This window comes from Cetorhinus maximus, chromosome 15 (assembly GCF_964194155.1).
Source record: "Cetorhinus maximus chromosome 15, sCetMax3.hap1.1, whole genome shotgun sequence".
Taxonomy (NCBI): Eukaryota; Metazoa; Chordata; class Chondrichthyes; order Lamniformes; family Cetorhinidae; genus Cetorhinus; species Cetorhinus maximus.
Window position 1 is genome coordinate 2,759,309 of NC_135893.1, and position 18,407 is coordinate 2,777,715.

Here is an 18,407-nt window from a genome sequence, read left to right on the forward strand (position 1 = left end):
GGCAGTGCAGCACTCCCTCCCTCAGTGCCGCACTGGAGCGTTAACGTGGATTAGGAACTCAAGCCTCTGACGTGGGACTTGGACCCACAGGCTCTGAGTGAGAGGTGAGAGTGGTGCCAACTGAGACACAGCAGACGCCTTGTCATATTGCTTAGGGATTTGTGATCACCCTCCTCCTACAGAGCCAGAATACTCAATGCTGACTTGCCTTTAAATTTGTTGAGTTCCTGGTACGTTTTCTTAATTTGCCATCTGTGAAAGGGTAATATTTGTACTTAGAAATGAACCCAAGTGTCTTTGTTTGCAAACTGAAGTATGTGCTATGCTGGGGAATGGTCTGTTCAGTGTGTTGCACGCTGATTCCAAGCAGTGACTTGCTGCTTGGTTTCTGCAGGCTGGATCTTATAAAGGTGCAGGCAGCTGAACTAACAAAGGCAGCAATGGCCTGACCTGCCATTAAAACAAGGCCAGCTGCAGGCTGCTGAACCCTGTGTGCTATAGAGAGGCTCGCTCGCTCTGTCAGTCAACACAATCGGCCAGGGTTTGTATTTAACTTTGTTAACCCTGTCAGTGCCAAGAACAGAGGATCAAACCGGCTTGTGACTTTGGAGACTCAGGAATGATAGACATCAGCGACGGTGCTGATGCTGAAAATTGTTAGTAAATTGCCGCCTAATACCGCTGCTTTCAAACATGGGAGCCCCGCACCGCTTAATACCGCTGCTTTCAAACATGGGAGCCCCCTACCCCCCACACCCACAACAACCCCCCCCTCCCACACCCACAAAGTAAAGAGCTTGTCTCCAGATGTTGGAAATACAAACTGGAATCTATCTTCAATGCCGAAGCCATTAAAACAAACAAAAAACAAATCCTCTCCCACATGCTCCTTGCTCCTGTACACAGCCATTGGAGAAATCTCTGAAGCCAGCCTGGGAATGCTGTGACTAGCCACAACACCTCATCTCCCCTTAATGAGATCAAATCTGCGATCTGAGGCTCTCATATCAGGGCAGGGGGTGGGGAGGAGAAGAGATTGGGCAGCTGTAATCCATTTCCCTGTTGGCATGAGCTCACTGTCTGGGGCAGAACCAGCCTGTTCACAACCTTGGTGTCCCATTTGATGCAGAGCTGAACTTCCAAACACCTATCCTCTCTATCACAAACACCGTCTAACTTACACCTTCGCCATCACTCGTCTCTACATCTGCTGCTGAAACTCCTTTTCATACTCTTGTTACCTCCAGATGTGACTCTTGCATTGTTCTCTTGGGCTCGCCTCCCATCCTCCTCTTCGTTCGAGGTCATCCAAAACTCTGAGGCCTGTATCCTAGCTCACACCCCATTCACTCCTGTGCTCACTGGCCTCCAATGGCTCTCAGTTTTTTTTTTATTCGTTCATAGGATGTGGGCGTCACTGGCTGGGCCAGCATTTATTACCCTCCCTAATTGCCCTTGTTCAGGGGGCATTTAAGAGTCAACCACATTGCTATGGGTCTGGAGTCACATGTAAGCCAGACCAGGTGAGAATGGCAGTGAACCAGATGGGTTTTTAGGACCATTGACAACGTTTCAAGGTCATCATCAGCCCATATTTTATTTTATTGAATTCAAATGTCACCATCTGCCATAGTGGGATTTGAACCCAGGTTCCCAGAGCATTACCCTGGGTCTCTGGAATACCATTACAGTGACTATGCCACTACCTCCCCCCAGTGTCTTGCTTTTAATGCCTTGATTTTAAAATTCTAAATCTGTGTTCAAAGTCCTCCCTTCCCAGCTACGAAACCTCCCCAGTTCCACAAGCCTCCAACAACTCTGCATTCCAACAACTCTGGCCCTTCCGAATGCTGCTGCTGCAACACTAACCTGGAAATCTCCCAGGTTAGGGAATGAGTGGCTCTGGAAATGGGCGTCACGTTGCTGCCCTGGAGGAGGGTTATGTTCCCCTGGCATTGAGACTGAGGTGCATTGTTGGGGGCAGAGTTGAAAGAGCTTTTACCCTCATCCCAGCTTCTTATGGTTTTGAAACGAAAAAGGTTTCATTTCCTGACTCTGATGTTCCTCACATTACTGAGGGTAGAATTCACACATAAACGGTTGCTATTATTGCCTGACAGTGGCTGGGCTGGGCAAGCTGCCTGGCCACATTGACTAGATGTTTGATGCCCTTGTTGGTCTGTACATACCTTCACCAGTCACTGGGGGAAGATCTGCAAATGGAAGTGGCAGTATTCCCTCTGGAGGCTACATTCCAATGTAAGGGAGGTGACATGAGTTCTGCTGTAGACCTGTCTCGTGTGTTTTGACTCTGAGTGAAGCGTTAGATGTTTACGTTGTACTGTTGGCAGGTCGCATTTTATTCTCATCTTTCAACCCACCTGTGCAGTCCAACTTCTCCGTAGAGCTTCTTCCAGTATTGGACCTTGTAGTAACTATGCACAATGGTTAACAATTCTACCTCATACAAACACCATGAGGACCAGCTTATGACAGAAGTGTCTCCATTGGGTAATGAACGGTTTATGATGCACTCACTGAGGTAAAGAAAGGCTGTAGGAGGTGCATGTCGACCAGCAACACCGCCATAGATTAGATGGGCTGAAAGGCCTGTTTCTATATTGTAATAACTGGGATATCATGTATATAAGTTCAAGATAAGCAAGACCATGCACTGATAAAGCCAGAGCTGAACAAACTCATGGTTATCAGCTATTAAATTGATTTTTCATGCTTTGCAAGTTGAAGGATACCTATTCAATCAGTTCCTAGTTAAAGTCATTTGAAAAACACCAAGCTGATGAATAGATCTTTCTGTGGTATTCAAGAGTTGAGAGGATTTGCTGAAGAAATGGTTATTGTCTATGGGACAATATCCTCAAGTAGATGCTTTGTCTAAGCATGAAAAGGTTCAGTTAAGGCTACGAGTGCTTAGATCAGGGAGAACTGACAGTGAATTGAGGAGAAACTGCATTATGCAGTGCCAGCACTAATAGCTACTCACTGGCTGGATAGCAGGTGTCTGAACCAGAACTGCACTATTCATGAGATTAGTAATAACCTTGTTCTTTAATCCAGTGTTGTGGATACAATTAAGGTGCCTGCATTGCCTCAAAGTGTAGCACTCTCACCTTGGAGTCAGAAGGTTGTGGGTTCAATGACAACTCTAGAGACCAGAACACACAAACTAGATTGACACTCCAGTGCAGTACCGAGGGAGCACCGCACTGTCTGAGCGCCCGTACAGAGGGAGCGCCGCACTGTCGGAGCGCCGCACTGTCGGAGCGCCGCACTGTCAGAGTGCCCGTACAGAGGGAGTGCCGCACTGTCGGAGCGCCCGTACCGAGGGAGCGTCGCACTGTCGGAGCGCCCATACAGAGGGAGCGCCGCACTGTCGGAGCGCCCGTACAGAGGGAGCGCCGCACTGTCGGAGCGCCGCACTGTCGGAGCGCCACACTGTCGGAGCGCCTGTACAGAGGGAGCGCCGCACTGTCGGAGCGCCCGTACAGAGGGAGCGCCGCACTGTCGGAGCGCCCGTACCGTTGCACTTCAAAATGACCTGAGATCATGGAAGGTGCTATGTAAATGCAAGTTCTTTCGATTCACTGCTCATTAATCATCTCCAGTATGGAAAACAACAATATACTGCAGTTAGCAAAAGAAATGAAAAATCCAGGCTCCAAGTTGTAAATTCTGTAGATTATGTATGGTGATACTGAAAACACACTCTGATAAACAAAAGTAGAAATATTCCAACTGGAAAGTTCATCAATGGTGATGCGGTCCGAGTTCTGGATTAGGCTCAGTTTTGATGCTGTTGACTGTTAAACAGCCTCACTGTCTAGACACACCCCCAGGATAGCCTCATCACTTAGAGACACTGGAGAGTTTTCATCAGGAAATGGTGTCAACCGCTTCAGAAATCAGTGTTGCCAGGAAAAAGATCCCTTACAATTACCTGTATTTCATTTGTCTTTTGGCTAAATAACCTTTTGCAATGTTCTCCCCTCTGTCTGATCCTGTGCACTGTTGCCTCTTGCTGGGTTAGGCCTAGTTCATCAGCATTCTGACCTTAGACACTAAGAGACTGGTCCCCAACATGGTGACTGAATTAGAAACACGGGTGTCAGCTGAAGCTTTGCTCTGGACTGTGATGCCTCCTGTTTTTGGGTAGCCTGCACTCAGTCACGGTAGTCATGCTGACAGCACGAATCCTGTGGGATGCACCTACCTGAAACTCCAGGAAGGGGCCCAGGATTGTTGCCCGGAGCTACCCCGGGCCTCCGGCAGTCTTCAAGACCTAACGCGGGAATTCGCTTGGGCTCCTGTTGCCAGTACTGCAGGCTGGCATATGGCCTAACCAGCCTGGGGCCTGGGGCTGGAGCAAGCTAACCTCTGGCGCAGTATGGGCAGGATTGGAGGTACTGACAACTTTATAATGCAGGATGAGATTTCTGAGGGCTTGGGAGATGTGTTAATCAGCATGGACTTCAATAAGGCAGGCCGTGCTCATCTAACCTTGCAGAATTAGGGGAAATGAGGCCACATTGGCAGACAGGTGATTGGAGGCTGGAAAGAAAAAGGCAAAGGTAATTTCTTGGCCTAAAACGATGTGGTGAGTGACGTTGTGTTGCAATCTGTTGGGATTGCTCTTGGTTATTGTATAAACCAACTTGGGAATTTGAAGGAACAACACTGAAATGTTTGAATTAACAACACTGAAATGTTCGAATGAACAACACTGAAATGTTCGAATGTAAAACACTGAAATGTTCGAATGAACAACAAATTGCAAAACGTGGCAAAATCTGAAGAAACTTTGGAAGATTGTGGGAGGGCATAGGTGAGAATCAGGATTGGGGAAAAGGTGTCAGATATGATTCAATGCGTGAAGTAATATATGTTGGAGACAAGAATGCGAAAGGAAATATACCTTGGATAATAAGATACTGAATGGGGTACAAAAACAGTGGGATCATAGTGTCCAGATATACACACTGTTCAAAGTGGCAGTGTAAATTGATAAGGGCAATGAAAAGTTCAAAGGAAATCCTCTCTGCTGTATAGTATAAAATCCAAAAGCAAGGAGTTAGCTTAATTTTGAACTAACTTAATTTTGAAATTTTGCAAACCTATAGAGGAGCCATGTTTAGAGATCTGTAAAAGACTTCAAGCACCTCATTATAGAAAGCATACCGAGCAATGGAAAAGATGCAAGTTAGGTTCATTTGGGATGAAGGGTTGCAGTTATGAAGAGAGACTTGAGAAACTTGAGGTTTTTTTTCAACTAGAATTAAGACAATCAAGGGGTAACCTAGAGGACACGTTCAAGGTTACTAAAGGTCATGATAGCGTAGACTGCACCAAAGCCAGTTCAGTAACTAGTATGCACAAATTTAAGATAATCACAAAAAGAATTCAAGGGAAGATTGCAAAAAGTCTTCATCATAGGGAGGGTGGTTACAACAACATCTTGCTTTTATATAGCACCTTTCACATAGTAAAACTTCCCCAAATGCATAATTCATGCAAAATTTGTCACCAGGCCACATAGCAAGATATTAGATGACCAAAAGCTTGGTCAAAGAGTTAGGTTTTAAGGAGCGTCTTAAAGGTGGAGAGGATTAGGAAGAGAATTCCAGAGTTCAGGACCCTGACAGCTGAGAGCATGGTGCCAATGATGGAGTGGTTAAAACTGGGCCATTTGCAGAAGGCCAAAATTGGAGGAGCGCATAAATCTTTTTTTTAATTTATTCACAGGATGTGGGCATCGCTGGCTAGGCCAGCATTTATTGCCCATCCCTAATTGCCCTTGAGAAGGTGGCAGTGAGCTATCTTCTTGAACTGCTGCAGTCCATGTGGTGTAGATACACCCACAGTGCTGTTAGGGAGGGAGTTCCAGGATTTTGACCCAGCGATAGTGAAGGAACGGCGATATATTTCCAAGTCAGGATGGTGAGTGACTTGGAGGGGAACTTCCAGGTGGTGGTGTTCCCATCTATCTGCTGCCCTTGTCCTTCTAGATGGTAGTGGTTGTGGGTTTGGAAGGTGCTGCCTAAGGAGCCTTGGTGAATTCCTGCAGTGCATCTTGTAGATGATATATGCGGAGGATTGAAGGGCTGGAGGATGTTCCAGTGATGGTGAAGGACAAGGCCATGGAAGGATTTGAATTTGGAATCTTCTGCCATTGACCATCCTTTCAACAGGAAATCGAATAGTTGCTGTATGGAGAAGGAGCAGGAGAGGGTGGCATTTGATCAGGTGATTTGTGTGGTGAAACATTGATGCAGACCTGATGTGTTATCACCAGCCTAGTTGAGATTGACTAATTCACCATGGGCCAACCTGGGATTTACATGTTTCTATAGATCAGTTAAAGACTGGGCAATGCGCTTATCAACTGAGCTATAGAGAGATTGCTAATGAAGCTGACCCCTCTCACTGAATCTTGCAGCCTGAATTACCCTACATAGCCAAGCCGAGAATATTGGTAAAGTTTGCATTTTGAGTTACTAGATGAGACCACGTAATTGAATGAAAACTAATCTAGCTTCAGATGAATACTTTGAATGTTGATATTTTTCTTTGTAACATTCCGCAAATGATCCGCTTCTGAGCTGCAGATGGTTCAAGGATTATGGCGTTTGCATTAATTCTCTCCTAATGCTGTTCCCTGATTTTAATTTGTGATTCCCCAGAGATGAACCTTTACTGTCCCAGGCCTTGTTAGATTTATTGCTGGAAATTCAGCATTGAACAGCCAGCAGTGTTCCCAATAAGGTGGCAATCCTTTCATTCCCATCAAACAGCTTGGCCCAAAGCTGCTGTTACCTTTAATCCTGAGCTGCATGAAGAGTGAAGCAGACAATGTCTCAGTGATATGTAAAGGGGGATTAGCGGTCTGGAGCCTGAGTTAGTGAATGATCCCTCAAAAGGGGGTGAGGCGCTGTTTAAAGATACAAAAGATAATTATTGAACTCAATCCTTTCGAATTAGTGGAGACATTTTCTTTCTTGCTTGATACACGAGAGCGATTTTATTTGTAATTGGAAAGTGAGAGCAGCAGGTTTCCATTGCCTGATGTTGGGTTTATATTGTACAGGGCTGCATGAAATTGGAGTCAGCTGGGGCTTTAGAATTGCCGTTGTATTATGGGATGGCACCTCAGCAGCAACACAAAAACAATTTGTGCACAAACTTGCATTGAGAATTGTGACTTAGAGTTTTATTTGGGGCTGGTGAACCTTCTCATTGAACTGAAGTGTCCGCTTGTAATGAACATTCGAGTCAACCTGCCCAGCAGCCATGGCAGAGGGTAGTGCTGTGCCCCCAGTGCATCTGGGGGAGCAAACAGCCTCTCTGCCCTAATGGAGATGCATAAAGCCATTTCTTTACAAAGTGCCAGCTGTTGCTCAGTGGGTAGCATCGCCTCGGAGTTAGCAGATTGAGAGTTTGGGTGCCAAATAAGGGTTGCGTCCCACTCCAGAGTCTTGAACTCATAATCCAGGCTGACACTCCAGCGCCAGCACTTAGTGGGTGCTGCACTGTCCGAGCTTTTCAGTTGAGATGTCAAACCGAGGTCCTTTCTGCTCTCTGGATGTTAATGGCATCGTTTTGAAGAGGAGGAGAGCTCCCCCTGATATCCTGGTTAATATTTGACCTCAACCAATATCACTAAAATAGATTGTCTCATTGCTGTTTGTGGGAGCTTGCTGTGCACAAATTAAATTGGCTGCTGTGTTTCCTACATTACAACAGTGACCGCATTTCAAATGTACTTTGTTGGCTGTAAAAACGCTTTGGGATGTCCTGAGGTTTTCAAAGTCCTTCCCTTCCCTTCACTGTATCATTTTGACAGCAGAGAGGACTGTGCCTAACAGCAGAGAGGACTGTGCCTAACAGCAGAGAGGACTGTGCCTAACAGCAGGGCTGCAAGGTATGGGCAGCATCAGCCGGAGCTTTCCTGAGGTTTAGGGCTGTTTAGATAGCTGCAGTGTCTGTTCTGCTGCCATCAGTGTTTTGGAATCTGCCGGAGACTGTTAGCGGTTGGATCTCGGAGAGCTGAGAACTGCAGGGTGTTTGAAAGCAGAGTGATTTCTGCTTGAAGAGGTTTTATAATGTTATCCTTACGTAAATAATGCATAAGCTAAATGGCTTCCACACACACTGAGATGAAGTGAGGGGGGTTGGTGGGGGAGGGGGGGTGGGGTGGGTGGTGGGGAGAGGCTCTCCCTCTGCACTTTATTTATAATGGGCTATTTCTGAGCACGCTCTCGAGGCGTCCTCATCAAGTACAGGAAGCCTCCCAGGAACCGTTCAGCTCCCCAGGGCAGTGAGCTTTAAAGGAGCTTGTTAAATATTGCAGCCGCTCACACTGTGCAATCTCATTCCTGGAGAAACTTCCTGTAAACCAAGAGGGTAACGGTAATTTGTGAGGCTGGTGTTAATGGGGTTAATCTGGCAGGAAAGGTCTGCACAGAAACAATTAATTCTAGTGGAGAATAATGAGGACACAAGGTATCACAGCCAGACTGACTGACAACGGAACTCTTTATCAACCTACTAATGGCAGGAATGGTAAGTTTCTCAAACAATTGTTGTTTCTTTAAGAGAAAACAATTAATTTTGTTCATTCATGATTTGGCATATTCATGGGTTGACTAAAGACCTTAGATAACTAATTAACTTCCTGGATAGCTAAAGTTAGATATCTGATTACTACATGAAACCATTGTCCTTTGCTCAGTTTTTAGTCATTAATTATAAGATCTAATTAACCGGACACTCTTTTAACCCTGGTGCACATTTGGCAGATCTGGCTTATTCTCCCTGTTCTTTGAACTGTATTATGTGGGAGTCTTAACTCTCCATTACAGAGCAAAATTAATGTCCATGTTGCAGATCTAAACTGATGTGTCTGTCCTGCCTCCCCTGTTCTTTAAGGGATTTCTGTACTTTCATTTATTTAACTGTTGACCCACACAGGAAAGGACTCCACATCCAGTACAAAGTGATCGGATACATAAATCCCTGTGCATGAGCTGAGTGGTTTTGTTTAGATTTAGAATGCTAGATTAGGTAGAATATAGCCAAGGTCAGATGAATTATGGTGTTTGCTGAAATATGTTCCTACTCAGGGACTCTGTCTCTGCTCCTAATGTTATTCAGTCTAATTTCCACAACATGTTTTAGCCAGTTGTGACATCTCGACAGTACAAAGGAAGACTCCAGCTAATGTTCTTGCAGACTCACTATTGGTTTCTGCACCTCTGCTCATAATGCAGTGTTCGTCGAGATGCATTACAGGTGCAGCTGGTGGTGGGATCTGGGAAGTGTTGCAGCAGGGCCAGCGCTGTTGGTCGTCAGCACTGCAGGGTGGTCACAGCAGTGTCACTGATCAGCCGCTGAAATTTGCAGGTGATCTTCATGTGCACACAGGAATGCTGGCCAGCTTCTGTTAATCAAAGGGCTGTTTTCAGCACTTTGGGGAGTGTCTGTTTGTTCTGTGAAGCCCTGTGGAATATTTTTGCTTTTTAACGTTAAAGGTGCTCCATCAATGGAAGCTATTTTCAGGAGTGCTCAGGCCTAAGAGTATTCTGAAGTGATTTGCCAGTTTGTAGTCAGGTGGCTGTGGGTATTATAAATATCTAGAGAAATAGGTTTCCATTACTGACTAAAGATGATTGTTTACAGCTTTACGATTCCCAAAATATGAGTAACAGGCACGGGGAACAAGAAAATCCCAAAAACTAGATCGTTTTTGGTTTTCCAGCCCGTTGCCTTTTACTTTGTTATGTGGGAGGAGATCAGCGACAGGGAGTAAGTCTCCAATTAAATACCAGAATATGAACCTGGGAGTATCAGGTACATCCATCAAAGAATTAAGGTCTCTGCTGAAACTTTAGATTTGGGGGGTGGGGGGGAGCTGGGAGAATTTTATTGGCCCAGATTTGGCTTCAGCAGTGAAGTGATGTTGCTTGTCGCTGACCTTGAGGAAAGTTGCCCACAAAGATCTAATGATCTCTTGTGATGTGGATTTCCCCTTTCCCCACATTACTTTAAATCTGGAGCCAAACCCAGGGATCTCCAGGTGTCCAGCCACAGTGATGTCATCAAAGAAAACAGCCAATCACATTGAAGCATCCTCTTCCACTAGCAAACCTAGTAATAGTAAAACACACTGAATATCCTTCACATTTTATAAATTTTACAGGGAGTGAGTAAATGATTGGGACGTGTGCAATGGAAGCTGAAATATCATAAGCGAACTTTTAAAATGTTAACAAGTGGAAGAAACTTGCAAATTCTTATCAGTTTAAAAAGTTTGACATTGTACAAATACAAGTTCAGGTTTCAAAACCGACAACTTTAGGACTGAGTCCATGCTGGATTACGGATCAGGCTGTTCAGACTTGGTCAGGCGTCTAGAGTGTGGGGGGTGTGTTTTTCAAGGCAGTTTAGAAAGGAATACAGAATGCTGCAAGATAAGCCAGGAAATATCTTGGAGCTGCTTCAGATCCATCAGTGTTACTTTACCGGAAGTGTGGCAGTAGCTCTGTTTATGTAAATGGGGTTCCCGCTGCACTTCAGTGAAGTGTTGGTGGTAGAGTGGGAGCTGCTCCAAACAGCTTCCCAGCCAATTAGATCAAAGTGTCAGTGAGGAGGGAAACTCAGGGGATGGCAGCTTTAAAAAAGGCCCGGATTGTTGGACACTGCCTGTTTTCGGATAGCTCGACAGGGGACACTTTGCTTATATATTTAAAAAACGTGTTTTTCTCTGCCAGTTTTTCAGCAGTTGTTATGATGTTAAATCCAGTTACACCTCATTGACAAGCTACCACATTTTCAGGTATTTTTAACAGCAAGACCCATAGAGTAAATGGAGAAGTTGTCTTCTGTATGAGCTGGGATTTCCAGGCTAAAACGTTTATTCGACACCCAGGTTATAATGTATTTTGAAGCTTTATAAACACAGGACACTAGCCCAGAACTGAAGGATGGTCAACGGTAGATTTTATGAATTCATGCTCAGATGGGAGGTCACTAGGTTCTGAAGGCTAGGTGGTGGCCTAGGGTATTGTGGATGGACTAGTAACCCAGAGACCGAGTGTAAGGCTCTGGGGACCTGGGCTCACCAGATGGTGGAATTTGAATTCAAATAAAAATCTGGAATTAAAAATCTAATGATGACCACAAAACCATTGCCGATTGTTGTAAAAACCCATCTGGTTCACTAATGCCCTTTAGGGAGGGAAATCTGCTGTCCTTACCCGGTCTGGTCTACATGTGACTCCAGCAATGCGGTTGACTCTTTAAAAAATGCCCTCTGAACAAGGACAATTAGGGATGGGCAGTAAATGCTGGCCTAGCCAACGATGCCCACATCCTGTGATCGAATATATTAAAAAAAAGGATCTATCCCTGTAAAGCAGCTCTGTCCCGGGAATGTGAATTAATAACATCTGCTTTCGTGTTACTTCAATATTCCAATTGTGATCGAGAAATACATCAAGGAATTACAGAACTGTACATGGCCTAAATCTTTGGCTTGGGCGAGCGGGGGTGGGGCCAACTCGCCGAGGCATAAAACGACGCGGGGTGACATTGGGCGTGTGACCCGACATCACCGCGCATCATTTAGATTTTCTGCTGCGGAGACGAACTGTTGAAGGCCTATTAAGGCCATTTAAAAAGGCAATTAAGCAATTACCTGAGCTGCCCGTCCAACCTCAAGGTTGTCGGGGGGGCAGGTGAAGAGCCCAGGCGGCCTTTGCATTTTTCGTGGAACCTCATCCACGGGCGGGATGAGGTTTCATGAAGGATTTTAAATTTTCACACCAATTTTTATTAAAATTAATGCACGTGTCCCAGCTCATGTGACAGTTTCACACGAGGGGGACGTGTCATAAAAATTATTTCTCCACTTTATTGACCTTTTAAAAGGTAAAACTTATCTCCCTGTGGCACCTCTGTGCCTCGGGGAGATTTCTGCGCTCTTTCGTGTGCAGGCCCCGACTCAGGGAACCCGTCCCCTGTCCGCACAGGGAGCGCTCAGCGTTTCCAAGTGTGTGTCACGCTGGGTGGGCCTTAATTGGCCCGCCCACGTAAAATGGCGGCGCTGACCCAATCAGGCCCGCGCCCGCCCCCACACAATCCCCCCCCCAATTGGGGGAAATTCTACCCCATGAGTCGGTGAGGGAAGAAGCAGGATTGGTGCCAGCGTTTATCTAAAGAGTAGAGAGACAGTGAGAAGAGGTCATCGTGAAATCAGGACAGTAAATCATATCTCATGAACCTTCGGTAATGCTTTGACAACTGTTTGTGTGGATAATCCAATCGATATAACTTAATTACATAGTTAACAAAGCATTTGATAAGGTTTTGTATGTGAAGCTTTTGAAAAGATTAAGACTGAAAGAATTAACCATAAACTAATTTCCTGGATCGGGCGTTATGCGAAAGTGATGCTAGCTCTGAACAATGAAGACAGAATAGGCAGGAAGATATGCTATTCACTGAATCGAAGAAAAGCTTCTAATATCACAAATTTGCTATTGGTACTAAACTGTGTGGCCAGGGAGAGATTCAAAACATCTTGGGGATGAATTAAACAAATAGGAATGGCATGTTATCTTGATTTATGTAAATTCAAGGTGATTTACATTAAGAAACAACACATGAGTTTCGAGTGTGTAATGGATGTGTTCCCATTAGTGAAAGTATTGATTTGACCTTGATTATTGATCACTAAATGTGCCCAGTCGGTATGAAGCTGTTTTCAGTATCACTTGGATTCATCGTCAGCCTAGTTGAGATTATTGAAAACATGTGTAATTTGTTGGTAAATCCACATTTGGATTACTGCCTACCTACTGTTTTTCTATTTCAGTTTTCTCCTCTTTCTCACCTGAAAGATATGAACTCTTTGCTAGGAAAGGGTTAATTATGGGGTTAAGGGAAAGGGTCTCCTGCTGCTTTACACAGTAACTAACCATTTACCCATATATGAGAGCTTTTTTTGTTCATTCGTGGGATGTGGGCATTGCAGGTTAGGCCAGCATTTATTGCCCATCCCTAGTTGCCCTTGAGAAGGTGGTGGTGAGTTGCCCTCTTGAACCGCTGCAGTCCATGTGGTGTAGGTACACCCACAGTGCTGTTAGGGAGGGAGTTCCAGGATTTTGACCCAGCGACAGTGAAGGAACGGTGATATATTTCCAAGTCAGGATGGTGAGTGACTTGGAGGGTAACTTCCAAGTGTTGGTGTTCCCATGTATTTGCTGCCCTTGTCCTTCTAGATGGTAGTGGTTGTAGGTTTGGAAGGTGCTGCCTAAGGAGCCTTGGTGAATTGCTGCAGTCACTATCCTGAGGAGCTCCTGCAGTGATGTTCTGGGGCTGAGATGACTGACCTCTAACAACCACAGCCATCTTCCTTTCTGCTAGGCATGACTCCAACCAGTGGAAAGTTTTTTTTTCCTCCTGATTCCCATTGACTCCAGTTTTGCTAGGGCTCCTTGATGTCACACCTGGTCAACTGCTGCCTTGATATCAAGGGCAGTCACTCTCACCTCACCTCAGGAGTTCAGTTCTTTGGTCCATGTTTAAATCAAGGCTGTAATGAGTTCAGGAGCTGAGTGACCCTGGTAGAGCCCAAACTGAGCATCAGTGAGCAGGTTATTGCTAAGCAAGCGTCACTTGATAGCACTGTTAATGACTCCTTCCATCACTTTACTGATGATCGAGAGTAGACTGATGGGGCGGTAATTGGCCGGGTTGGATTTGTCCTGCTTTTTGTGTACAGGACATACCTGGGAAATTTTCCACATTGCCGGGAAGATGTCAGTGTTGTAGCTGTACTGGAACAGCTTGGCTAGGGGAGCGGCAAGTTTTGGAGCACAAGTCTTCAGTACGGTTGCCGGAATATTGTCAGGGCTCATAGTCTTTGCAGTATCCAGTAAATAAATGGCCTTCAGCCATTTCTTGATATCACGTGGAGTGAATTGGATTGGTTGAAGACTGGCATCTGTGAGGCTGGGGACCTCTGGAGTAGGCCAAGATGGATCATCCACTTGGCACTTCTCATGGCTCCCCCATCATTGAGGATGGGGATATTTGTGGAGCCTCCTCCTCCAGTGAGTTGTTAATTGTCCACCACCATTCATGACTGGATGCAGAGCTTAGATATGATCCGTTGGTTGTGCGATCGCTTAGCTCTGTCTATCACTTGCTGTTTACACTGTCTGGCACGCAAGTAGTCCTGCGTTATAACTTCACCAGGTTGACATCTAATTTTTAGGTATGTCTGGTGCTGCTCCTGACATGCCCTCCTGCACTCTTCATTGAACCAGGGTTGAGTGCCTGGCTTGATGGTAATGGTAGAGTGGGGGATATGCTGGACCATAAGTTTACAGATTGTGGTTGAGTACAATTCTGCAGCTGCTGATGGCCCACAGCACTTCATAGTTGCAGAGCATTGAGTTGCTAGACCTGTTCAAAATCTATCCCATTTAGCACAGTGGTAGTGCCACACAACACGATGGAGGGTATCCTGAATGTGAAAACAGGACTTCGTCTCCATAAGGAATGTGCAATGGTCACTTTTACCGATACTGTCATGGGCAGATGCATCTGCAGCAGGCAGGTTGGTGAGGATGAGGTCAAATATATTTTTTCCCTCTTGTTGGTTCCCTCACCACCTGCCGCAGACCCAGTCTAGCAGCTATGTCCTTTAGGGCTCGGCCAGCTCAGTCAGTGGTGGTGCCACCAAGACACTCGACATTCTGCACCCTCTCTACCCTTAGCGCTTTCTCCACATGGTGTTCAACATGGAGGGGCACTGATTCATCAGCTGAGGGAGGGCAGTACGTGGTAATCAGCAGGAGGTTTCCCTACCCATGTGTGACCTGATGCCATGAGACTTTATGGTGTCTGGAGTTGATGTTAAGGATTCCTCGGGCAACTCTCTCCTGACTGTATATCACTGTGCCACCACCTCTGCTGGGCATGTCCTGCCGGTGGGACAGGACATACCCAGGGATGGTGATGGTGGTGTCTGGGACATTATCTGTAAGGTATGATTCTGAGAGGATGACTACATCAGGCTGTTGCTTGACTAGTCTGTGAGACAGCTCTCTCAATTTTGGCACAAGCCCCCTGATGTTAGTAAGGAGGATTTTGCAGGGTCAACAGGGCTGAGTTTGCTGTTGTCGTTTCCAGTGCCTAAGTTGATGTCGAGTGGTCAGTCCGGTTTCATTCCTTAAGACTTCGTAGCGGTTTAATACAACTGAACCAGACTGGTTAATAACTGCAGATTTCCTTCCCTAAAGGAGTGAACCAGGTGGGTTTTTACAACAATCGACAATGGTTTCATGGTCATCATTAGACTTTTAATTCCATATTTTTATCAAATTCAAATTTGCCGGGATGGGATTTGAACCTGGGCCCCCAGAGCGTTACCCTGGGTCAAAACAGAAACTGCTGCAAAATCTCAGCAGGTCTGGCAGCATCTATGGAGAGAGAGACCGAGTTAACGTTTCGAGTCTGTATGATCCTTCTTCAGAACTTCAGAGTGATGCAGACTCAAAACATTGACTCTGTTTCTCTCTCCACAGATGCTGCCAGACCTGCTGAGCTTTTCCAGCATTTTCTGTTTTTATTTCAGATTCCCGGCATCCGGAATTACCCTGAGTCTGTGGATTACTGGTCCAGTGACAAGACCACTAAGTGCCCTGTGTGAGTGACACACTGCACTCGCTGAATATCCCCAAGCATGCTTTCCAGTTTCCTAGAGTGGAACCACTGTCCAAAACTCTCAGTCCTTATCTTGGAGACAGTGAGATTACTTGTGGAATCTGACCACTTCCCTAAACTGAAATCAGCCAGTACAACAACTGACAATTGAGCAAAGATTCCAAACCACTGACTCCATCCCCAACTCCCACAACAATCTGAGACACTGTTCACAATTGTGGTGCCATATTTGAATATGAAATAAACTTCTGACCTCATATTCATGCCAATGTTAAGACCAACCATTTCTCCCTCTAACATTGTCCAACTCTGCCCCAGCTCAGCTCATCTGCTGAAACCCTCATTTATGCCTTTGTTACTCCCCGGCTTGACTTTTCTCCAGGAGTTTGAGGCCATCTAAAACTCTGCTGTCTATATCCTAACTCGCCACCAAGTCCCATTCACCCATTACCCCTGGGCCCTGTGAATTACATCGGCTCCCGGTCATGCATCATCTTGATTAAAATGTTCACCCTTATATTCAAATCCCACCATGGCCCTGCCCCTCCCTATCTCTGTAACCTCCTCCAGCCCCTACACCCCTCCCTATCTCTGTAACCTCCTTCAGCCCCTACAACCCTCCCTATCTCTGTAACCTCCTCCAGCCCCTACATCCCTCCCTATCTCTGTAACCTCCTCCAGCCCCTACACCCCTCCCTATCTCTGTAACCTCCTTCAGCCCCTACAACCCTCCCTATCTCTGTAACCTCCCCCAGCCCCTACATCCCTCCCTATCTCTGTAACCTCCTCCAGCCCCTACACCCTTCCCTATCTCTGTAACCTCCTCCAGCCCCTACAACCCTCCCTATCTCTGTAACCTCCTCCAGCCCCTACAACCCTCCCTATCTCTGTAACCTCCTCCAGCCCATACAACCCTCCCTATCTCTGTAACCTCCTCCAGCCCCTACACCCCTCCCTATCTCTGTAACCTCCTCCATCTCCAGAACTCACTGAGATATCTGCGTTCCTCGTATTCTGCCCTTCAGCACATCCCCGATCTTAATCACACCGCCACTGGTGTCTGTGCCTTAAGCTGCCTGAACCCTAAACTTGAGAATACCCTCCCTAAAGCTCTTTCCCCTTCTCTCTCCTCCTTTAAAATATTCCTTAAAACCCACCTCTTTGAGTAAGACTTTGACCATCTGCCCTAATATCACCTTGTGTGGCTCGGTGTCAGGTTTGGCGTTAATAATGCCCCTGTGAGGCACTTTTGGGATGTTTTATTTTGTTAAAGGCGCTATATAAATGCAAACTGCTGTTGTCGGTCTGTATGCTTCAGCTACTTGTGAGATAAACTCCTTTAGCAATCGGAATTGTCAGCACTGCAGCTTTAAAAGGCCCTTAATGCATTGGAGGAAGTTAAAGAGAAACGACAGAGGTAATTCACCCAGACCATGCTCTCTGCACCCTGGAGCTGCAGAGCCGTATGGGGATCTTTGAAGACCCGTGTGCCTCCTGACCGTGGTCGGACAAACCCCCTTCCACGCTAATTAGTGACCTCTCTTGCTTTTTTAAACTTACTTTCTCACAAGTACAACATTAACATACAGAAAACTGAAGTTGAAATGTGCCCTTTCTCGTTCTTCATTATCATTTGCGTTTTTGTAATACCGTTAAGATATTGGGTTTTTGATTCAATTTTTCAGAAAGGTTGTCCTTGTTCAGGTTGCCAATCCCAGATCCAGGTTCTAGAGATTTACTCTTACTCTAGAGGTTTTGGGAAGTGAATGGAGAGAGGATTTTACAGGTGATTTTGCAGAGAGATGCAGCGACAGGAGGAATATGAATATTAGGCCAGTTATTTAACTTCCACTGTGGTCAGAGAGGAAGAGGATGTGAGTACAAAATGTACAAAGCTCAGGCTAAAGTAAATATTCCCTACAGAGCAACGGATAGAATTCTAGGAAAAAGTTGTTAGTTTTTAAAAAGACTTGGATAAACGTTTATTTAATTACACTTCAGCTCAGGTTTACCGTAAGGCTGAGGTGAACCCCATTCAGCCCTTTCCATTGCTTTGGGAAGAGTCTGGGTAAATGCAGCTCTTTGGTTGGATGGGCCGGTCACATAGCTGTTGATTGGTTGGTCAATCACACACACTGTTGTTAGGGAGTGAAGGGAATTGTTCTAAAGGAGTTGGCCACAATAGCATGATTGTGTCACCCAGCTAAGGAATGGGTTTACAGCAACAAAGTGAGGGGCTAAAAATGTCATCAGGAAGTTCTGAAACAGGCACAAGTCAGGAGTGTGATGGAATATTCTCCACTTGCCTGGATGAGTGCAGCTCCCACAACACTCAAGAAGCTTGACACCGTCCAGGACAAAGCAACCTGCTTGATTGGCACCACATCCACAAACATTCATTCCCTCCATCACCGATGCACAGTAGCAGCAGTGTGTGTACCATCTACAAGATGCACTGCAGGAACTCACCAAGGCTCCTTAGACAGCACCTTCCAAACCCACGACCACTACCATCTAGAAGGACAAGGGTGGCAGACACATGGGAACACCACCACCTTGAAGTTCCCTCTAAGCCACTCACCACCCTGACTTGGAAATATATCGCTGTTCCTTCACTGTCGCTGGGTCAAAATCCTGGAACTCCCTTCCTAACAGCACTG

At 45.8% G+C, this 18,407-nt stretch overlaps 1 protein-coding gene and 1 long non-coding RNA gene across 3 annotated transcripts in view; one reads left to right on the plus strand and one right to left on the minus strand.

Moving 5' to 3' along the window:
* Positions 1-18,407, plus strand: part of phc2b (polyhomeotic homolog 2b (Drosophila)) — a 286,708-nt gene that overhangs the window by 211,166 nt on the left and 57,135 nt on the right. The window lies entirely within an intron of this gene.
* The window catches only part of LOC144690359 (uncharacterized), a 37,125-nt gene continuing 28,815 nt past the window's right edge, over positions 10,098-18,407 (minus strand). The window contains exon 3 of the long non-coding RNA XR_013578871.1: positions 10,098-10,161. This is a non-coding gene — a long non-coding RNA (uncharacterized LOC144690359). The remainder of the gene's footprint in view (positions 10,162-18,407) is intronic.